Source organism: Drosophila erecta, unplaced genomic scaffold, assembly GCF_003286155.1.
Source record: "Drosophila erecta strain 14021-0224.00,06,07 unplaced genomic scaffold, DereRS2 tig00000219-arrow-pilon, whole genome shotgun sequence".
Taxonomy (NCBI): Eukaryota; Metazoa; Arthropoda; class Insecta; order Diptera; family Drosophilidae; genus Drosophila; species Drosophila erecta.
This window is the reverse complement of record NW_020825213.1, coordinates 1,258,002-1,273,842: the sequence shown is the minus strand read 5'-3', so window position 1 is coordinate 1,273,842 and position 15,841 is coordinate 1,258,002. Positions and strand designations below refer to the sequence as shown.

The window sequence follows — 15,841 nt, the reverse complement described above, 5'->3', positions numbered from 1 at the left end:
CAAAGTTCTGACTGAATGAGTGAGATATTGAGTAAAACGGATTTGGCAAATGTGGCAAAGGCATGAGTAAAATATTTACTATAACCGAACGGCGAGGCAATGCACGAATGAGTACTCGCGACCGAGTACTCGAAATAACGGAAACGGAAATTTATTGCGTGTTTGTTTTTTCGTTTTCGTTTTGCTTTTGAATGCAAGACATAGAAAAATAGAAAGACATGAAATAATTTTTATGTATAAGTATATATTTTATTTATTTTAATTTTCAATAACAGAATGGAGAAACATTATTTGGTTTACTGTATTAGAATTGTTAGCAATAATTTAAGTTTGAAGTGCTTCCAGTAAATTTATACACACTGTAGCACTTTTTGCAGGCAACTACACCAGATATGTCCTCTCCATCCTTTTCTTTTATATTGGCGAATATTTCCCAAACTTTACTACGTCCCTTTTTAAGGTTGAAAATATACTCTCCATTTAAAAGTTTGGATTTTTGCGTAGATACGGCTGCATCCGAAAGCTATAAACGAAACATGCAGCCAATAATTATAAATTCTAAATATACCAACATAGAAGCTTCATACACTTACGTGATTACAAAGTTTGTTTGTAATACAAACACATGGAAAAGACTGCACGTGGTAGACTAAACATTTTGTTAAAGGAGACAAACACTTCAATTGAGCTAATTATATTATTAATTTGTTATTCTATTTACACATATATTATTTTTTTTACAATTTACAATTACTAAAGTACTTACGATTTCGTCCGAGCTCTGGATTTTTATTATTATAAAATTTCTGCTCTGCTGCGTCTGCTCTGCATGCCATGAATGAAGAGAATGCCAAAATTTTATGCGAGTACTCTACACATTTACTCTGCATCCACTCATTCTATCCATTCCGCTTTGGTTTAATTTTCACTCATTCCACATACAACAAAAACAACGCTAGCCAATGCGCAATTAACTCTGTTGAAACCGTTTCGGCGCGCCGAAGTGCGACTTAAGCTTGTGAGTACTCAATTAACCGAAAATTTTGAGTGCACTCGTGCAGACGTCTAATATAGACGTTTGCTCATCGTTTGCTTCTATTTTTCCAAATTTTAATAATATATCCGTATTTATAATCAATAAAAGTTTATATGTAAAAGTTGTAAACGGTAGCTAGTTCGAGCGGCGATTTTATGTAACAAATATTAAAATAACTTCATAAAAAAAATAAGTCACGGCATCAATTTTTTAATAATATTTTATGAGATCATATTACAACGAAATTGACCAAGACTATAGTCAAATTCGTTTCTACGCACACAATTTTACGCGAGCGGGCAGAGAGCAATTATTGCCGCCACCAAAAAAGTGGCTGCATAGTGCAAAACCAATGTATGGCCGTTACGCATCTTATTATTCTAGTGTCTTTGGTAGAAGGGTATACTAGATTCGTTTAAAAGGTAGAAATAATCGTTACGGACCAAGTAAAGTATATATGATGAAGTACCTAAATACTTCATTTAAAAAAATTTAATTTTATAATTATATTATTTGTGTAAAACTTATATTTTCTGTCTTTTTATTTATTCACTTCTGTTGGCTTCGCACTTCCTCGACCGTGCACGGTCGTTAATAATCTATCGAGTGCATCGATAGTTACAGTGTAACCTTATCTTTAACTTATTTACAATATTTACATTATTTACATTGGGCCGACCTGGCTATAGATCGACCACGATCTTTATAAACAAAGGGCAAACAAAGTTCTTTAACATTACTTATCCAAGGCTTAAGTCTAGCAGGTTCTAACACACCTCTAAATGGCAGTTGAGTTAACTGGCAATAATCATATCAACTACTTCGTATCGATCATTATTAAACAGACGACTTATCCTATAAGGCCCACGGTACTTAGGGGCAAACTTCTTATTAATTCCTGCACTAGTATCAACATTTCTTATAGGCACATAATAACCTACTTTATATTCACGAGGAGATCTATGTTTTCTACTATATGACTCATCATTTCTTATCTTTGAATTTTGAATATTAACCGATGCGTTCTCACGGATGCTTACAAGATCTCTAGGTTCATCATTGAATTTATTCTCTAAGTACTCAGACAGCTCATCAACTACAGGTCCCTTTTGTAGTACTCCCAACAATAAAACACTAGGCGCTACTTGAGTGCTACAATGTACTGCGTTATTATATTCCACTTTATTAAGTAATTTGTACCAATCGGTCTGACTAAGAGATTCTGCTAATTTCCCTAGCATTGGCGTTAACACTCGGTTTACAAGCTCCAGCTGGCCATTAGCCTGAGGCGCTCCTGTGGCTACTTTTATGTGCTCAATGTCACGCTCTTGGCAAAAGGTGGTGAACTCAAGTGACGTAAAACAAGTACCGCGATCCGAAATAATCCTATGGGGTCAACTATAAAAATCAAAGTATTTACTCAACGCATCTCTCGCTTCTCTTGTACTAGTCGTATTAACGGGAAAAAGTTTGACAAACTTGGTAAAAGCATCTATAACAACCCGGAGATGCTCTCTCTTTGAAATGATACTCGGTAAGGGACCTAAATGGTCTATATGGAGTGTATTAAACGGACTACAAGGTTTAGGAATACTATGCAAGGTTCTATTATGAATAGATCTCGGCAACGAATGCAAAATGCACGAAAGGCAATTTCTAGTAATATGCTCAACTTTAGTTCTCATTTCTGGAAACCAATAGGTCCTTCTCAAATCCTTAGCACACTTATCTGCTGCCAAGTAACCTAGTTTTTAGTGAGATTTTCTAATTAGCTGTTCTACCATACAAGCAGGTGCATACAAACAATAAGAATCATCCACGTTCTTTCGACATACTAGTCCACCCCTTAACTCAAAGTTAAGTTTCTCTCTCAAATGAACTATATTTTTATCCCCCATTTGCTCCGTTTGTAGAATTAGGTCTACGTCATCAGGTGTTGTTCCTACAACTCCAACTAACGGTATTGATTTTAGGAAAGCGTCCTCACGAAACTTTAATTTATCAACTCCCAACGCCTTTTTACTACCGTTCATGTAATTACTAGCAGCTTTCTCACAATTTATTCCACCATTCTCTTCCTCTTCTTCTTCACTAAGGTTTTCTTCCAACATAACACGAAGTCTCTTTAAGGGATCTTCACAAAGGTCATCAAGTGGGACTCTATCAACAAGGGTGTGTCTACGGATTTTTAAAAGGCTTTGAATAATGATATCTCCATGTCTCTAAGGTTTTCGAAAAGTTTGTGGAGGTAATAGGAAAATCAAAAATCAATCACAGAAAAACAACATTTCCCTTCCAAATACTCCAGGCAATCTTCAATAAGGGGCAAAGGAAAATTATCTTTAACGATACGCTTGTTTAAACCACGGTAGTCAACGCACATTCGAATTTCACCAGACTTTTTCTTCACAAGGACCAAATGTGAGGCGCTACGACGTATTACTTTTTTCTTAAGCAAATCGTCAATGATTTCCGCTACTTTCTCCCTCTCAAAATAAGACAAACGTCTCGGAGAACAGGAAAACGGAGTGGTATCGGTTAATCTAATAGACATCCGATATCTAGGTGCACTGTTATAATCGTATTGGATACTAAAATAATGAGATTGAATAATTTGTTCACACCTATTTGCAATTTCCAACCCAAACTCAGTGCCTATCTCAAATGAATCCTCTAATGATGGCCAAAAATCTCTGGGCATCACTGTCAGCATCCAAAATTTCTACAGAATTTTCATTATCTAAACCAGAGTTTTGATTATGACTTAAATTTATGGGTTTATGAATAGCTGTACTTAAATTGCGTCTCGACCAATTAATACAGGGAGTGGTAATATTTTGTCATCAACAATATTTAATAGGATAGAATATGTTTTCGCATAAAATTTAACAGAGGCTTTCAAAATGTCCCAAATCTTTGAACTCAAAACAATATTTTTCGGAATAAATGACTTTCGAATAAAGCTTACCGAGCTGCCGGTATCAAATAGACTTAAAATAGTAATGTATTTTCCCTTTTCACCTCGCAAGCCTCAGATTTCTATTTGTTGAATCGCTCCCAAGTTATCTGATTCAGACTCCTCCTCATCCTGCAGAACTGCCGGCCTGGTTGACGCCCTGCGCTCGGGCCATTGCTGGTACTTATGATCCACGCTAAAGCACTTAAAACAGGCCCCCTCCGGCCTCTTCGGTTGTTTGCACTCTCTAGCCATGTGACCCATTTGCCTACAATTGTAGCAACGAATGGTTTCGGGCATGGACACACGGACTTGGGGCTTCACCACTTTAGTTTTCTCCGCTTACTTTGAAATTTGGGCCGTTATCTTCTTAAATTTGTCGTAGATCATTTCGCAACTCCTTCAAGAACTACAATAAGCCATTGCAGACGGATCTCCGGATTCATCTCCCAAGACTTTTACGATGAATCGAATAATATCTTCTGGTGCCAACTCTACTTGTCGCGCAATACCGGACATGGAGAAAAAATACTGGAGAGCACCCTCGTCAGGAAACTTCTTCCTGGCATCCAGTTGCTTGAACACATCGAATGCAGTAATCTTGAGGTCAAAAACGGCAATCAGCTCTGCTCGCAAACTCGGCCAATCCAAAGCTGCCGTTTCATTCATGAACACTCTTGCTGATCCAGCCAGTAAACATTTGGCGAAGATAAAACGTTTTTTCTCCGGCACGCAATATATATCCATTATATTCGAAAAGTCGTCGATCCAACGCAGCACAGGGTATCCATTGTCTCTAGAAAACGATTGAATTAGGGCATCCAAATCACTCATATAGATGTTGTCTTCTTGAGCTGATTTATTTTGTCCCAACTCATTTTCTAAATCAGCCACTCGTTTGCGCGCAGCGTACAGCCTCTCAACTTCCTGTAGATATTGTATTTCTGCCTCGACATTTGCCATTATTCGATCACGTAGCTGCACGTTCGCAGCCGCTACATCAGAACTTTCCAGAATTTCATCATACGCCGCCACTCGATCACGACGCTGCACGTTCGCAGCTGCACTACCAGGAACTTCTCCAGACGCCGCCACTTCGTCACTGCTCGCCAACATAATATCGCCGTCTCTTTCTTTCTCATGTTCAATTTCGCAAATAACACCAGCGTCGTAGCCCGATCTCGAAATATCGGCTACTTTGAGCTCAAAGAAGCTGGGTTCGGAAAAATGGAATTTTTGAAATTTGAAAGGTGGAATCGTTTGCCCATCGTTTGCCCATGTTTGCCCACCAATTAGTTTTTTTTGCCCACGTCCAGTTTTGAAGATATGAAATTTCGAAAATTTTCGAAAATTTTCGAAAATCAAAAAGTTGACTTTTTTGAACTTTTTTTTTTTTAAATCGCAATAACTTCGTTTGCCCACGTTTGCCCACCCTTTAGAATTTTGAAAAAACTTTTAGTTTAGAAAATATAAGGCCTTAAAGAATTATGCATTTTCCACCTACTAAGACTAAATATTTTCAAAAAAAATCTTTTGCCCACCCTTTAAAAATGGTTCTAAACGTTTGCCCACCCTTTAGAATTTTGAAAAAACTTTTAGTTTAGAAAATATAAGCCCTTAAGAATTAAGAATTTTTCATACCTCAAAACTAATTATTTTCAATCAAAATCGTTTGCCCACCCTTTAAAAATGCTTTTTATCGTTTGCCCACCCTTTAAAAATTGTTTTTTTCGTTTGCCCACCTTTAAAAAAAAATATTTTCGTTTGCCCACCTCTTAAAACTAAATATTTTCAAACAAAATCGTTTGCCCACCCTTTAAAAACGCTTTTTATCGTTTGCCCACCCTTTAAAAATTGTTTTTTTTCGTTTGCCCACCTTTAAAAAAAAATATTTTCGTTTGCCCACCTCTTAAAACTAAATATTTTCAAACAAAATCGTTTGCCCACCCTTTAAAAATGCTTTTTATCGTTTGCCCACCCTTTAAAAATTGTTTTTTTTCGTTTGCCCACCTTTAAAAAAAAATATTTTCGTTTGCCCACCTCTTAAAACTAAATATTTTCAAACAAAATCGTTTGCCCACCCTTTAAAAATGCTTTTTATCGTTTGCCCACCCTTTAAAAATTGTTTTTTTCGTTTGCCCACCTTTAAAAAAAAATATTTTCGTTTGCCCACCTCTTAAAACTAAATATTTTCAAACAAAATCGTTTGCCCACCCTTTAAAAATGCTTTTTATCGTTTGCCCACCCTTTAAAAATTGTTTTTTTTCGTTTGCCCACCTTTAAAAAAAAATATTTTCGTTTGCCCACCTATTAAAACTAAATATTCTTGCATCTCACAATTCGCACGGAAATCTTTCTTTTTCTCTTTCTTACTCCCAAAAAACGATCAGAGACTTGAGGTTTCTTTGCATATAACCAACATATACATATAAATAAAACACACATACACATTTTCGGTTCTGCTATCTGCACTGAAAAAATCAAATTGAATAAAAAATGAAAATACATATTTTTAATGCTTATAAAAACTCCAAATTATTTTAGATAATAATATGGTAAAGCAAACACATATTTGTTTTTAAATAATATCTTTTTTTCTGGGTTGTATGTATGAAAAACAATTTGCTAGCAACGAAACGTACAACTGATTTTTAGCTATGTAGCTTTTCAGTCGGACAGCAACTTAACGGTTAAGCATGTGAAATTGTTGTTGCTCATCATACAGAACTAGTGAAGAATAAGCAGAATACACAATATTGTTTTTGTAATATGTACGTATGTATGTATGCATAGCCAATGCGGCAAGTACCACGTGTGCGTATGCATGTGTTCTATAGGCAGATCCTAAAGCGAGTTGGCGCCACAACTTACTGAAAGTAAGTTTTAATTGAAAATATTTTTTTTTAAGGATAAAAACAATTTTTTTACGGTTGGGAGTAAGAAAGAGAAAAAGAAAGATTTCCGTGCGAATTGTGAGATGCAAGAATATTTAGTTTTAATAGGTGGGCAAACGAAAATATTTTTTTTTAAAGGTGGGCAAACGAAAAAAACAATTTTTAAAGGGTGGGCAAACGATTTTGTTTGAAAATATTTAGTTTTAAGAGGTGGGCAAACGAAAATATTTTTTTTTAAAGGTGGGCAAACGAAAAAAACAATTTTTAAAGGGTGGGCAAACGATAAAAAGCATTTTTAAAGGGTGGGCAAACGATTTTGTTTGAAAATATTTAGTTTTAAGAGGTGGGCAAACGAAAATATTTTTTTTTAAAGGTGGGCAAACGAAAAAAAACAATTTTTAAAGGGTGGGCAAACGATAAAAAGCATTTTTAAAGGGTGGGCAAACGATTTTGTTTGAAAATATTTAGTTTTAAGAGGTGGGCAAACGAAAATATTTTTTTTTAAAGGTGGGCAAACGAAAAAAACAATTTTTAAAGGGTGGGCAAACGATAAAAAGCATTTTTAAAGGGTGGGCAAACGATTTTGTTTGAAAATATTTAGTTTTAAGAGGTGGGCAAACGAAAATATTTTTTTTTAAAGGTGGGCAAACGAAAAAAAACAATTTTTAAAGGGTGGGCAAACGATAAAAAGCATTTTTAAAGGGTGGGCAAACGATTTTGTTTGAAAATATTTAGTTTTAAGAGGTGGGCAAACGAAAATATTTTTTTTTAAAGGTGGGCAAACGAAAAAAACAATTTTTAAAGGGTGGGCAAACGATAAAAAGCATTTTTAAAGGGTGGGCAAACGATTTTGATTGAAAATAATTAGTTTTGAGGTATGAAAAATTCTTAATTCTTAAGGGCTTATATTTTCTAAACTAAAAGTTTTTTCAAAATTCTAAAGGGTGGGCAAACGTTTAGAACCATTTTTAAAGGGTGGGCAAAAGATTTTTTTTGAAAATATTTAGTCTTAGTAGGTGGAAAATGCATAATTCTTTAAGGCCTTATATTTTCTAAACTAAAAGTTTTTTCAAAATTCTAAAGGGTGGGCAAACGTGGGCAAACGAAGTTATTGCGATTTAAAAAAAAAAAAGTTCAAAAAAGTCAACTTTTTGATTTTCGAAAATTTTCGAAAATTTTCGAAATTTCATATCTTCAAAACTGGACGTGGGCAAAAAAAACTAATTGGTGGGCAAACATGGGCAAACGATGGGCAAACGATTCCACCTTTCAAATTTCAAAAATTCCATTTTCCCGAACCCAGCTTCTTTGAGCTGCTACTTTGGGCGAAGCTTCATCTAGGTTCAACTCCTCTAGGTTTAGCTTATCCAGTTCGTTTGATTTCTGATTGTCCATTATGGTTTTCGCCGCAGCACGCAGTTGATACGTTCTCTCACTCTAGGACAGCTTTCAGCTCAGGTCTCGTTTTTTTTCAATATTTCACTATTTTAAACGGGTGTTGACCCCACACCTGGTATGTAAAACAAATATTTTCTGTCTTTTTATTGATTCACTTCTGTTCGTTTGGCGCCTTCTCGAGAGAGTGATCGCACTTCCTCGATAGTGCACGGTCGATAACAATTTATCGAGTGCCATTCTTATCGATAGTTATAGTGTAACCGTATCTTTAACTTATATTATATTTACAATATTTACATGATTTACATTTGATTGATTTATTTGTAGCTCATTACACCAGACTCACCTAATAACTGATTATGAAAATTAATCTTATGTTCCAACAAACCGTAAAGATCTACGGAGCTTTACATGTTTGCTTATCGAAAACTTAAGCATTCGTTTAATGGTTTGTGTCTTGGGAGCATCATTAATAAACATTTTGATTATTATTAAACAGCCCATCTGTACAACAAACTCAGCATATAAAGAGCGTTTCTATCACTGAAAATAACTATACTTATTACACCTGGAAACTGCCAACAGTCCTTGCAAACATCCGCGACGCCTGTGGAAACAGACCGTCATGCAAAATGCTCCTAGAACTGGATCTACAGAGAATAAGAAAGCATCGAACGCATGCATGGATTTTCGTTCTTGATCTGGCAGAAAACAACGCTAGCGTTACAAGGGCAGTACTAGGGTTCCTGGGTTATGCGAAACATCTCAAATTAGGTCCACTTCAGGGAGACCCACAAATTTATACCCGTTACTCGTAGAGTAAATAGGTATACTAGATTCGTTAAAAAGTATATAACAGGCAAAAGAAAACGTTTCCGACCATATAAAAAAGTATATATATTCTTGATCACGATCAATAGACGAGTCGACCTGCCAATGTCCGTCTGTATTGGCCTCGATCTCAGGAACTACAAAAGCTATAATGTTGAGATTAAAAATGCAGCTTCCAGAGACATAGACACAGCGCAAGTTTATCCAAATGTTGCCACGCCCAATCTAACGACAAACCGCAAACTGTCACGCCCACAATTTGAAACATAAATGTTTGATATTTTTTCACCTTTGAATATATTTCGTATATTTCTACAGATCTACCAAAAAACTTTTTGTCATTCCCACTCCAACGCCCACAAGCCGCCCAAACTGTCACGCCTACACTTTACAAATATATTTTATTTCTTTTATCTTATTATTTTTTTCCCCCACTTTTTTCCAATATTTCAGAACATTTTTAAATTTCTCGTTTGCACTTTCAGTAGCTGAGTAACGGGTATCTGATAGTCGGGGAACTCGACTATAGCAATCTATCTTGTTGTTGTTATTTTCCGCACCACCATACCACCCTAAATTTGTCCTATAAGCTGATATCAATATTGTTTGGCTCAAGACTGAGAACGGCATATTGCTTCATTTTCGCCTGTTGACGTTTAGAGTCTTAAAACAACTGGAAAACGACCACATCGAAGAGTATCCTGCAGCCGCCCGAGCACGATGCCTATTTGTACGATATCTCCAAGGGATGCTATTCGATTTAAGAGCGTTTGCTATTAAAAACCGAGTACTGTACTTGTACTGTTGGAAAGGACGAAATTTAAATTACGAAAATAGACTGCCAATTGTTCTCTCCATTCACCTGCTCAGATATTCAGCCACGCATACGCCAATCCTTTAAATTCAATGGAACTCAGGAACAGATGTTATGTCTTTAAACATAAAGGGCTTCGATGCGAGCCCTTCTACGAAACGAGAATTATTGTCCAAAATCCCCCAAATACACCGCATGGGCTCGCAGCACCGACAACTCATATTTCAAGAAAGTTGAACAACAGTCTTACAATGGGTAGACCCTGAAACCATGAGCACGCGCTTGAGAGCGTTGGTCGAGAATCTTCCTTCGTTTATTTACTGTCACCTACCTTGATACATTACAGCTCCTTTCTAAGAAGTTCAACTGCAAGGGCTTGCGAACACCTCCATGTAAGCCTACGGCCACATTGTCCACACTCGGGTTGCAATCGGTCACTTTTCAAATTATTTAGCTACTGTTATCGGTTTGACTAAGGAACAGCTTATCATTCCCCACCTCATAAGAACTACTGGCAAAAAGGGTCTTCGTTCGAGAAAATACGCAGCTCCTAAGTCGACACCAACTGAATGCATAGCCTCAGCTTTTTCGGTTTTCTCCCTTCCTGGATGATTACTGAATCATTCGCATCAGGAGCTCATTAATTGAGCATTCTTTAATTAACTACACATAAGACACACTGGAGTGTGATTTAATTACGTGTTTCAGGAAATGGAGTCCTTTTCGTGTACTTAAAGCTTCTAACAGGCAAAAAAAAAAAGTACCACACCCATTAATATAAAATTTATATAAATAGTATTACACCAAATGAACTGAGTTTTGTCAACAAGGAGGTCGGAGTTCGGACAACCCGAGTCACCGAATTTAGACACACCAGAACGACGAAAGAGGCAGGACAGCGTAAAAGTGGTCGTCAAACCCTTAGCGGCCTCCTTGCCCTTTGGCGATCCATCATATTAGCTTATGGCTATTAAACCGCGAATCAAGCGGGGAAAAGAGATCATGAGCTCGACGAAAACTATATCTAGCCACGCTAAAACGGCTGATCAGTTCTTTTAAGCCAATTTTAGTTTGGCGCATAAACGATTTTATTTCGTTTGCAATTATTTAAGGGCAATCATTTGAGCCCTTAGCTATGTCATTACTTGATCAGCCGCTAAAACCAGCGCACTTAGTGTGCACCATTTTATCACACAGCCCACTCTGACGACCACAAACTGTCCAAAACTGTCGCATACTTGTCACACTTGTCAGTGGCGTTGTCTTGGATCAGGAACGAACTTTCTAACTTTAATGTATTCTGAGTGGCAAACCGAGTGTCCTTTTTTCAGGAGCTAACAAGCGGCATATTCTTTCCAAATGTAAAACTTCTAGTCAAGTGATGCAATCTAAGCTTTGGTTTTGTGGTCCGCCCTTCTTTTATAAGGTTCGAAATACTGGCAGGCCTCTTGTGTTATTAAACGCCCACTAATTGAGCTCCGGAACTGCGTGCTGCTAAGAAGTTCCGCATATCTGGATACTACTATATTGCGAGTTTATTAATTCATTCCCTACCATGCAACGAATATTTGGATACGTCTCCAAATTTATTTCCCGTAATCGCCATCCTGGGCATTGGCTTTCCGATATTTTACACGGGACTAAAATTCTTATACGGCTCGTCCAGCGTGCGCATATGTGGAACGACAGCTGGACGCAGGCCCACGAGCACTGCTGGCAAATTTACGCTTGGAGTTCTGGCCTATTGGCGGGTAAAAAATTGTATCAAGAGTAGTTCGCAAATGCGTTAAATGCTTTAGCATTAAATGCGCAGCTTATTAAGCATTTCATGGGCAACCTTCCGAGGATCGATTGGCTCATTCTCGGGTTTTTGCAGTTACTGGAGTCGACTACTGTGGTCCTTTCTACTACAAGTCGTTGAATCGCAATAGGCCGCCCACAAAGTGCTACATCTCGGTCTTCATTTATTTCACCACCAAGTCAGTGCAATTGGAGCTCGTTCAGGACTTGGCAACGAACTCATTTCTAGGAGCGTTAAGTATCCACTCGAGGCAAACCCAGTCAAATTGGGAGTGACAATACCACTTTGTCGCCGCAAGAATGAATTGAAGGAATTAACACAGTTAGCATTGGGCAACGCTCATTCTTCTGATACTGTGTGGCTGACAATATCGATTAGCTAACCATTCCCCCCCCCCGATCACCACATTTTGGGGGATTGTGGGAGGCAGCGGCCAAGCATTATCTGTATCGCTGCGTTGGAACATAGGTTTTGACGAGCTGCGTACTCTCGTCTGTCAAATTTCCGCCATCGTTTATTCTTGATCTTTAGTTTCGATTTCAAAAATCCCAGGCGACCTTGATGTTTTGACTCCCGCACACTTTCTTCCTTGTGGACTCTTGTGGAACCTGACTTGACTGCTATGAACTACAATCGGTTAGACGGATGAGTAAACACACCTTCAGCAGATATTTTGGGTTCGTTGGCGTGAGGGATATCTAACCCTGCTTCAACAGCGCTCCAAATGGCGCTCAACAAGTCGACCTCTTCGCATAGATGATTTGGTGCTGGTCAAGTACGAGAATCTATCTCCAATGCGTTGACCACTGGCTCGAGTAGTCGGTCTTACTATAGAAAAGGATGACTTACCTCGAGTGGCTGAGTTAAGGACGGCAATTAATAATGTTCCCTAAATTAAGGCTGAGTTTTAATTGGAAATTGAAGGTGCCAAAAAGCTGGCAGCGCAAATCGAATCTAATCTAATCTTTGTAAAGATTCACACTTTGGAATTATATGATTGTGATAAAGATAACTTGATAAAGAACTTGTTGTCGTAAAATAGAATTCCAAAAATTTTTTGGAATTAAAAAGGACACAAAAGATACCAATCTTAATAAAGATCTTCAGGATTCGCAATCGAAGTCAATTTTTTTAAAAACGTACGTTAATTATAAAAACGTACGTACAACATAATATCCGAAACCGAAAATGACTTCATGATCCTGTGTCTTTCGAGAAGCTTTCATTCTTTTTATTACATACGTGTCCATTGAATTAGAGTGTTCTATTTAAACTAAAAGTATATTCTGGTCTTATCGGTATATAAAGGAGGAAGCCCTTGTCAACTCAACCTTAGTTGTTTAAATTGTGTAAACAAATCATCATGAATGCTGCAGATCGAAATTCAAGCATTATAGTAGACTTTCAATATCTACTTGGAATCAATAAACAAGTTTTTGTATAAGAGTGTAAAAGCGTTCATGCCTGCCGGAACTGTAATAGCTAATTTCTATCATTTTAAACCACCATTTAACATTAGGAATTGTATAATGAAACTCTTCAGCAATAAAGTTTAACTCAACTTCCAATTTTGTGCGAAAAATACATAAGATAAAAACGTTCACTTAAATAATTCACTTAGTTGAAGTTATTTGTATTCCTAAAAAACCCAAATTATGAAATACACAGTAATGGTGACACTTATGTTTAAAGTTAAGTAAAAATAATTTACAAACCATTCATCGTTTACTATGGATTCCTTTAAAAAGTTGTTTGGTAATAATCCAGAGAAAAAAGGATACTTGCAACTTATATTAGTTTGGCAATTATCTCCCTTCCGCCTTTTTGTCTTTTGAATTTCGCGGCTATGTACAAAGCGCTACAGAGCTCGTATCTTGCAATACTATACATAATTTGAAAGGTCTTGACATAACCTACAAAACGCTATGCATGATTAGTTTGGATATTGCGTTCAACAATTATAGACGTGTAAACATGGAGTTCACTAACGCCGAAATTCGCGCTATTTTAAAGTTTTCCTTCGTTAAAGGCAAATCCGCTAGAGAAACGTTCCGTGAGATTAATGGTGTTTTGGGGGATGGTACTCTATCACTTCGAACCGCGGAGGAATGGTTTCGACGATTCAGAGCCGGTGAAAACGACACCATGGATAAGCCAGCCGGCGGAAGACCTGTGACGACAAATACCGATCAAATCATGGAATACATCGAGTTAGACCGGCATGTGGCATCTCGTGACATCGCCCAGGAGATGGGAGTTAGTCACCAAACCATTTTAAACCATCTGCAGAAGGCTGGATACAAAAAAAAGCTTGATGTTTGGGTGCCGCATGATTTGACGCAAAAAAACCTTCTGGACCGAATCAACGCCTGCGATATGCTGCTGAAACGGAACGAACTCGACCCATTCTTGAAGCGGATGGTGACTGGCGACGAAAACTGGATCACATACGACAATATCAAGCGAAAACCGGCCGGTGAATCGTCCCAAACAGTGGCCAAGCCGGGACTGACGGCCAGGAATGTTTTGCTGTGTGTTTGGTGGGATTGGAAGGGAATCATCCACTATGAGCTGCTCCCATATGGTCAGACGCTTAATTCTACCATCTACTGCGAACAACTGGACCGCTTGAAGCAGGCGATCGACCAGAAGCGTAAAGAATTGGCGAACAGGAAGGGTGTAGTGTTCCACCAGGACAACGCCAGACCACACACTTCGTTGATGACTCGTCAGAAGCTACGGGAGCTCGGATGGGAGGTTTTATCGCATCCACCATATAGCCCGGACATAGCGCCAAGTTATTACCACCTGTTCCATGGCGAATGCCCTTGGTGGTGTAAAGTTGAACTCAAAAGAGGCTTGTGAAAAGTGGCTGTCCGAGTTCTTCGCAAATAAGGAGGGGGGCTTCTACGAGGGAGGTATTATGAAGTTGCCGTCTAGATGGAAACAGATTATCGAACAAAACGGCGCATATTTGAACCAAGTCCGATCACTGTAACACTTTTTATAAAGCATTGAATAAAAAGCAAAAAAGCGGAAGGGAGATATTTGCCAACCTATTATATTGTAATTATTGCGGATCTGAAACACATTTCGAGAAGAACTGCACCAAGACCAGTGATTTTCCTGCAACAGCAAAGTATTTTTCCAAAACAGTTGTATAAGAAAATAAAGAAAAAAATATAAATTTTATAATTTATCTCGAATAAAATAATTCATAATTCATTACATAATATACTTTAAAACGACATTTCTAGAAATGAGAATTAGAAGAAGAATCTAGAAGAATGAGAATTATTTGTTGTTAAGGGGAGGAGAATGCTAAGCCTAATTTTAATAAGATGCAATAATTTAAAGGAGTTCCTGTAACAATCGAAAACGAAACTAATTAGCCTATTTTCTTGATATTGGACGACTTGATAGGAGCCTTTAACCAAAATGTGTGTGAACTTTTTACTAAAGGTTCACACCACAGAAATTTATCTGTTATTTGGTTACTCAAAACACCAAATTATACTTTTATTTAGAAATCCTCGTGATAAGTATCAATTTCAATGCCTAGACAAATTAATTTTATTTTTTAAGTTATTTTGAATATGTAAAGAAGAGCAACCATACGGGTTCACTTATGGATTTTACTCATGGAATAAATGATCTCTTGAGACGCAGAGCCGACATTTTTAATTGGAATATACAGTTTGCTATTCCGATGAAAATGATTTACAAAAATAGCGTAAATCGCTTGAAAGCGAAGAAACAAATATGGTATGTTCCCAAGAGGGCCAACAACAAACTACGGATGGCAATTATATGCAATGGTGATAATAAGATGGTAAAAACATTAGGAGAAATAGGTTTAAATACATAACGAGGAAATCATAGTCACTAAAGAGCATCTAAATGCTTTAAAAAATTAATAAAAATGCATTGCGTGTCTTTCACGTCCAAAGCGCACATTAAACACTAAGAGAAAAGTCCTAATTTAAAAAGGTGTTTTTTACCAATTTTAATTAGTTTATTGCTTTCACGAATTTTTGGAAAATTTAAAAAAATTAATAAAAATATGCATTATTTATATAAAGTAATTTTAGTACATCCTAATACCTTTCTA

General features: G+C 37.2%; 1 protein-coding gene and 1 long non-coding RNA gene across 2 annotated transcripts in view; one reads left to right on the top strand and one right to left on the bottom strand.

Moving 5' to 3' along the window:
* Positions 1-224: 224 nt before the first annotated feature.
* On the bottom strand, positions 225-975 carry LOC113564600. Its single transcript, XR_003408115.1, has 3 exons — positions 767-975; positions 594-649; positions 225-523 (listed from the first exon to the last, which is right to left on the bottom strand). It is a non-coding gene; the product is annotated as an uncharacterized LOC113564600 (long non-coding RNA).
* LOC26526453 (inactive dipeptidyl peptidase 10) overlaps positions 967-15,841 on the top strand; it is a 64,011-nt gene continuing 49,136 nt past the window's right edge. The window contains exon 1 of the mRNA XM_026982810.1: positions 967-1,018. The gene's annotated coding sequence lies outside the window, so the exon portion shown is untranslated. The remainder of the gene's footprint in view (positions 1,019-15,841) is intronic.